This window comes from Glycine max, chromosome 18 (genome assembly GCF_000004515.6).
Source record: "Glycine max cultivar Williams 82 chromosome 18, Glycine_max_v4.0, whole genome shotgun sequence".
Classification (NCBI taxonomy): domain Eukaryota; kingdom Viridiplantae; phylum Streptophyta; class Magnoliopsida; order Fabales; family Fabaceae; genus Glycine; species Glycine max.
In genome coordinates this window covers 26,737,659-26,745,226 of record NC_038254.2, presented here as the reverse complement: position 1 = coordinate 26,745,226, position 7,568 = coordinate 26,737,659, and positions in this window count along the sequence as shown.

The following is a 7,568-nucleotide window of genomic DNA, read 5'->3' as shown; positions in this document are numbered from 1 at the left end:
GTTCAGAATTTATTTTCTTCTTGAATTGGTTAACTGCTTTTCCTATTAGTGTTTGCATTCGTAGATCTTCTACAGCTGAATTGGTTCCATTGGATTTAGAAATTGAAGTAACCTTCAGAAGAAACAACGCAAAGAGAAAAAGAAAGCTTTTGCACGACAAAACAGTAGCATCAATCCTTGAAAAGACTTACTTTTCTGAGTCATCATCTTCTAATTCACCTACATCCAGGGAATCTCAAACAGTAGAATTTGAAGCCGAAGTCATGGCTGAAGAGCAACCTCAACAGGGATCCGAGGTTTACTTCACGATTTTGGACAGGGATCTGAGGTTTACTTCGCGATTTTGGACAAGTCTACATGAAGCCTTGGGGACAAAGCTGAAGCTTAGTTCAGCTTATCATCCTCAAACAGATGGTCAGACCGAACGAACCATTCAGACTCTAGAAGATCTACTTCGGGCGTGTATTATAGAGCAACAAGGTAGCTGGATGGATTGTTTGCCATTGATTGAGTTTACTTACAACAATAGCTACCAAGCCAGTATTGGTATGGCTCCTTTTGAAGCTCTATATGGACGAAAGTGCAAAACTCCTATTTGTTGGTACGATGATGGAGAAGCAGTACTTCTTGGACCGGAAATGCTACAACAGATTACCGAACAAGTGAAATTGATTCGAGAGAAGATAAAAGCATCTCAGGATAGGCAGAAGAGCTATTATGATAGAAGGAGGAAACCACTAGATTTTCAGGAAGGAGAACATGTGTTTTTGAAGGTTTCTCTTGTAACCAGAGTCGGAAGAGCTCTCAAATCTAGGAAGTTGACGCCCAAGTATCTAGGTCCGTATCAGATTTTGAAGAAGGTTGGGCCTGTAGCTTATCATATCGCCTTACCTCCGAGTTTATCGAATCTGTATCCTGTGTTTCATGTCTCTCAACTGAGACGGTACAACCCAGATCCATCACATATACTTGCAGTGGACGAGGTACAGGTGAAGGATAACCTCACCTATAAAGCACAACCTCAGAAGATCACTGATCGAAGGATGAAGTCACTGAGAGGAAAGGAGATCGCGTTGGTGAAGGTACAGTGGGGAACCGATGAGGGTGATTCAACATGGGAATTGGAGGATAGGGTGAGAGAATTGTACCCAAGTTTGTTCATAGAGTAGTTAATTTCGGGGACGAAATTCCTAAAAGGGTGGGAGTATTGTGACATCCTGGAAATTTCTGCCTTGTAAACGGTGCATTTTGTATGATTATATATATATATATATATATATATATATATATATATATATATATATATATAAGTATTATTCAGTGTATATGCATATATGTTCCTGGTAGAAGTAGGAATAGTGGGGGGCAAGATACGTGGGTTAGGCTGATTAAGGAAGAGAAATCCATAACTGAAAGGTTATAGGTTAATTCTCAATTAATTATTCTAAAAATCATCATTTTGCGTGTAACTTAAAATTTAACAAAACCAACCTCTGAACCACGCTCGGGGTTTCATTCCGAGTGTTTTGATATATATATTGCCTACTTTCGAAAACTGGTCCCGACGGGTGCAGAGAAACGCGAGGGACTGGAACCAGAGAAATGGCATGCAAACCGAGGCAGGATTTTAGCGTTTCAAAGGTCAGATTTTTCTCACTTCCTGTGGCTGTGTATGGGTCACATCAAAAGAAAAGTGGGCCCTTTTTGGCTCCACTCAAATGGAGACATGTGGCATAGCTTAAAATAAAATAATAAGAAAAGAGAAAAGCCTTTCTTTTAAACTAAAAAGCTGTATTCTCTCTCCTCACTCAGCCCCAAAATTTCAGAAGCCTTTTCCTCTCTCTCTCACGCTGCCATTCTCTTCTTCTTTCTCCACCATTGAAGCTCCAACAAAGCTCCAACCTTTGGTAGCCATTTATGCTCCAAATCGCGAAAGGAAGGCATTTTCGGAGTCCTGAAGCGCATCTCTACGTGTGGGACTTCGAAATTTCAGATTTGGGTAGACTTCTTTCTCACTTGATTTTCGTGGGTATGGGGCTTTGGGAGATATGATGGGCAGTTTTGCTTGGTTAATGCTTTGTGATAGTTATTTGTGAAGAGATTTGACGAAAGCATGCTAAACTTGTTATGTTTGAGTGAGTTAAGCTTACCCATTCAGTTTTAGGGTTTTTATGATGATGCTTTTGATGTTGGTGTGCTGAAATTGCTTATGGAAAACTGCTAGGGATGAAGGGTAGAGTTAACCTAGGGTTAGAAAGTGAGAATATGGTGTTATGAGTGAAAAAAAAGAGTGAGTTTTTGAGAGTTGGAAGGCCAAATCTGGATTTAGTGGTATTTGGAGGTTAAAGTGAGTTAATCCTAGTTTGAAATGTCATTTAGGACTTATGAGAAAGCTTGGGCTGTGCAAGAGAGAAAAACAAATGACCAAAGTGAACAAAGAGTCATTTCTAGGGTAAAATTGGATGTTGAGGAGTCAAATTTTGATTCGGTGGAATTTTAGGTGTAAATCCAGTTTGAGCAAGTTTAAATTGATGTTATAGACTTGTGTGAGGTGAGAGTTTGCTCCAAATTTACCTCATTCTCAATTTCATTTCTTAAACCTTGAAAATCCATTAAATTGAGGGGTTTTGGATACCTAGATTTTGTGTTGCTTTAGTCTGAAGCTTGTCCTTGGTTTAGACATGATTGGTACATGATTTGGGACTTGTAGGATTCAATTTGGGCAAAATTGGATGAGGGAAAGAGTGGTTTTCGAAATCTGCACTTTATGCAGAATTTTGCTGTTGAAATGTGCAGTAGAATTTTGTATAAGTGCAGAAAAATGCTTGTGTATGGCTGGTTGTGAAAAGGGTAGTACATATGGGGTTCTGGACATTTGCTAGCAGATCCCAACGGTCAAACTGTAGACTTATGTACTAGAGACTTCCGGTAAAATTTTCGAGTCGATCCAACGGTTAACGAATTGGAACGAAGGAAATGTTACTGGGGTATTTGCATGTGAAAAGCTGTGAATTTGAGTTGTATTTTGGGCAGAGTTTTTTGCCTTTGCCCTGTTTTGCTTGATTTTGTTAGTCCATGATGATTGGATGTGGAATTACTTGGATGTTGTGGAAGCTTGGGAGGATTGATGGGGACTCGGCGTTGAGAGGAACGAGGATAAGGGCTATGTGGGAGTACGTGAGCTCAGTTGGAGGTGGGCAACAGGGGATGGTGGGTTGTACATGATTTGTGGATGTGGAGAACTTGTTTTGCACCATCGCCCGACCGCCACCTAGTACCACATGTGATGGGTACCCCATAATCCTACAAGCTTGAAATAAGGAAGTGTAGAAGGGTGAAACTTCCTGCTTTTATTCTTTGACCACAGAGTGGTACCTGGAGATATGTCGCGGGGGTCAGGAGACCATGGGGACGTCAGGTCGGGTGCTATTGCCCAAAACCAAGCTTGACCAATCCCGACCCAACCCGGTCATAGTCAGTCAGTGAGAACCTGTGATGTACCTAAGCAGGCGAGCTCCGGCAGTCAACAGATAAAAGGAACAATGACCACAAAGCAAGGAGGCTTGTGTGGTGGCTGGCCAGCTGTGAACTTTGATTGATATATGGGATATGGCCTCTGGTAATCGATTACCAAGGGTGGGTAATCGATTACAAGGCTTAAAAATGAAGACAGGAGACTAAGATGGTCTCTGGTAATTGATTACCAAGGGAGTGTAATCGATTACCAGGCTTGAAAACGAGGTCAGGAAGCTAGGAGAGCTTCTGGTAATAGATTACCAAGGGGGTGTAATCGATTACCAGGCTTAGTAATGAAGGCAGCAGGTTGTGGAGGCCTCTGGTAATCGATTACCAGGCTGTGTAATTGATTACACAGAGGAACATGCCACTGGTAATCGATTACCAGTTATGTGTAATCGATTACACATTGCATTTTTGTAGGTTTCATGTCCTGAAGCTGTATAATTCGAGTTTGGCCTCTGGTAATCGATTACCAAGGCTGTGTAATCGATTACCAGAGATGAAAAGCCTAAAGATACCCCTTTTACTTGCATGTAGTGGTTATGAGACGCATTGTGTTGTGGCGTAGTTAGATTTTCGTGAAAGAGTCTACCCCTTTCTTTTCTTTCTTGTAGATCGTGATGGCGGCGCAGCTAATCCATGATCGAGTGGAGATGGAATGCCTAGAGGGAGCTTGGGAGACCCTCGAAGGCAACACGAGGTGCCGATTTCGGGGCACGATTCGATTTACGGCTACTTCATTGGTGCATCCAGATGAACCCGCACGCACGCTTCAGCGTACTGTGGAGTGGATACTACCCACGCCTACACCATACCGTCTAGTGGAGCCAGTCCAAGTGATCGAGGTGACGCCATCCGAGGAAGACCCTGAGGAGGATCTTGAGGAGCTACCTCCTGAGCCTGCTGTGGATGCTCTTGACTTTCTAGAGGGTGATGAGGACCCACTCCCTGAGGTGGATTCTCCCGAGGACGTCATGTCGGCATCTAAAGCAGACTCTACGGAGGATAGTGGCCCTAGAGAGATGGCGATCAGTGGAGGCTCTTCATCATAGTAGACAGCTCATTGGACTAGTTTTATATACTTTTGAGGGTGGGTGTATCTAGGACTGACTGTTAGGTTTACTCTTTTGTTTTTGTATGGGTAGACCTATTGTATAGGAATTTGATGATTGTATACATGTGGCTGAAGCCACCACAGTGGACACCTTTGCTCTGGATGACACTATGTATTTTGCAAAACTCCCATATTTTGGACAGCTTTAAATGATGAATGCACTTATGTTTAATCTTGTTATTTGAAAAGAAAGCATTAGCAAACTTTATTTGCAAAGGAATTTACCGATCGTATTTTATTTTATTGTTTTCACGTGACGACCTAAAGTAATGGCGGGCATACCTTTCCTTTGAAAAAGCAAAATATTTTAGATGTTATGCGTGATCAGAAAGAAATGACTCCGAATAGAATTGTGAACTGGCCATTCAGGACTCCATGGCAATGATTTTCCTTCTGAACTTAATTACTGTGAAATAGAGAAAGAAACGGAAAAGAAAAAAAAATTTCCCATGTTTTGTTATTTAAATCATTACTAATAAACCAGTCATTATTTTGGGGACGCCACAATTGGTGGTATCAGAGCAAAAGTTGGATTCTAGCGAACCTGTTTATGGTCTTGCTGTGTGAATGTTGTGTATTTCTGAAACTGGGAAGTAGGTTTCAGGGAGTGACATTAAGTCACACATTGTGTGCATTTCTACCTTCTTGTTTAAGCATGAATGTGCGATTAATTCAATAGGATTGTTGTGTGTATATATGTGTATATGTATAGAGAGAAGTATATTGTTGTAACTGTCATAGCCTGTGTGGTACACTCTCTCAGTAGGATTTTGTGGATACTAATAGTTTCCCTACATGATAGGTATGGCAGGACATGGTAGGGATCAGAACCGTGATGTCCTCGACCGCATCACAGCTGTGCTGGAAACTCTGGTGCAAGAACGTGATGTGGAGCCGGCGGAGTATCGGGGACTGATGGCTTTCCGTAAGAACCACCCGCCAAAGTTCAGTGGGGACTATGATCCGGAAGGTGCTAGGTTGTGGTTGGCTGAGACGGAAAAGATTTTCGAGGCGATGGGTTGCCTCGAGGAGCATAAGGTTCCTTATGCAACATTTATGCTCCAAGGGGAGGCCAAGAATTGGTGGAAGTTCGTGAAGCCTTCATTTGTTGCACCGGGAGGCGTGATTCCTTGGAATGTCTTCAAGGACAAATTTCTGGAAAATTACTTTCCACGAGATCTCAGGAAGCGGAAGGCGAGGAAATTTTTGGATTTGAAGCAGGGAAACATGTCTGTTGGGGAGTACACGGCTAAGTTTAATGAGCTTCTGCAGTATTGGCCTCAATACCAAGATGCTCGAAATGAGGAAGATTTATGTGCTCAGTTTGAGAATGGGCTTCGCTTGGAGATTCAACAAGCGGTTAGTTATATGCAGATCACGGATTTTAATCAGCTGGTGACAAAGTGCAGGATTTTTGAGGACAAGATGAAGGAGAGGCAAGCTAGAGGCGTTGGAGGACCACAGAGAAACCATCCTTTTAGAGGAAATAGTAGTAAGAGGATGAAGCCATATTCTAGCAACAAGGGGAAGCAACCCATGGCTGCGTCCAACATGAGTCAGTCAAGGGGGACTGGGGTGCAGTATTTTCAGTGTGGGGGACCGCATCTTAGGAAGAATTTCCCACAGCTCCAACAGACACAGGAGAATTGTTGTTATGTTTGTGACAAGGTGGGCCACTATGCTCGAGAATGTAGGGTGACCGGGAGACCGACGGTAACTGCCAATTCCAACACCGTCAATCGTGGACCCGCTAATTCCACAAGGAGCGGTAATGTTAGCAACAACAACAACACTAGTGGTGGAAGGCCAAAGGTACCCTCCCGGGTATTTGCTATGAGTGGTTCAGAAGCGGCTGCCTCCGACGATTTGATACGGGGTAAGTGTTTGATTGCTGATAAACTACTAGATGTACTTTATGATTCGGGTGCCACGCATTCTTTCATATCTCATGCATGTGTGGAGAGGTTGGGGTTATGTGTGACGGAGTTACCATATGATATGGTGGTGTCTACTCTGACTAATGAGCCTGTAACCACCTCTCGGGTGTGTTTGAAGTGTCCTATATTTGTTGAGGGTCGATCTTTTATGGCGGATTTGATTCGCCTACCTTTAGTTCATCTAGATGTGATCTTGGGGATGGATTGGTTATCTACTAACCATATCTTTCTAGAATGCAAGGAGAAGATGCTAGTATTTGGTGGAGATGTAGTTCCAAATGAACCATTGAAAGAGAATACGGCCAACGATGGAACGGGGGATGTTCGAACTTACATGGTGTTGTTCTCCATGAATGTGGAAGGGGACGCTGAAGTTAGTAGTATACCGGTGGTGTCGGAATTTCCAGAAGTTTTTCCTGACGACATTTGTGAATTACCACTTGAGAGAGAAGTGGAATTCATTATTGACTTGGTGCCTGGGGCGAATCCAGTGTCGATCGCGCCTTATAGAATGTCTCCGGTAGAACTAGCAGAGGTGAAGGCACAAGTGCAGGATCTCTTAAGCAAACAATTTGTTTGCCCAAGTGCATCACCGTGGGGAGCGCCGGTCTTATTTTGGGGACGCCACACACATCTAGCCACTTATATTGAGATTTGTAACACTGTCAGACTGGTTGGCGTGCCTGAGGATGCTGTTAGATTGAGCTTGTTTTAATTTTCTTTGTCTAGAGAGGCAAAAAGATGGCTCCATTCATTTAAAGGTAACAGTCTTAAGACTTGGGATGAAGTGGTTGAAAAATTCTTGAAGAAATACTTCCCAGAGTCCAAGACTGGTGAAGGAAAAGTTTTCATCTCATCCTTTCATTAATTTCCAGATGAGTCCTTGAGTGAGGCTTTGGAAAGATTTCATGGGTTACTAAGAAAGACGCCTACTCATGGATTTTCAGAACCGATCCAGCTCAATATTTTCATTGACGGGTTAAGGCCACAATCCAAGC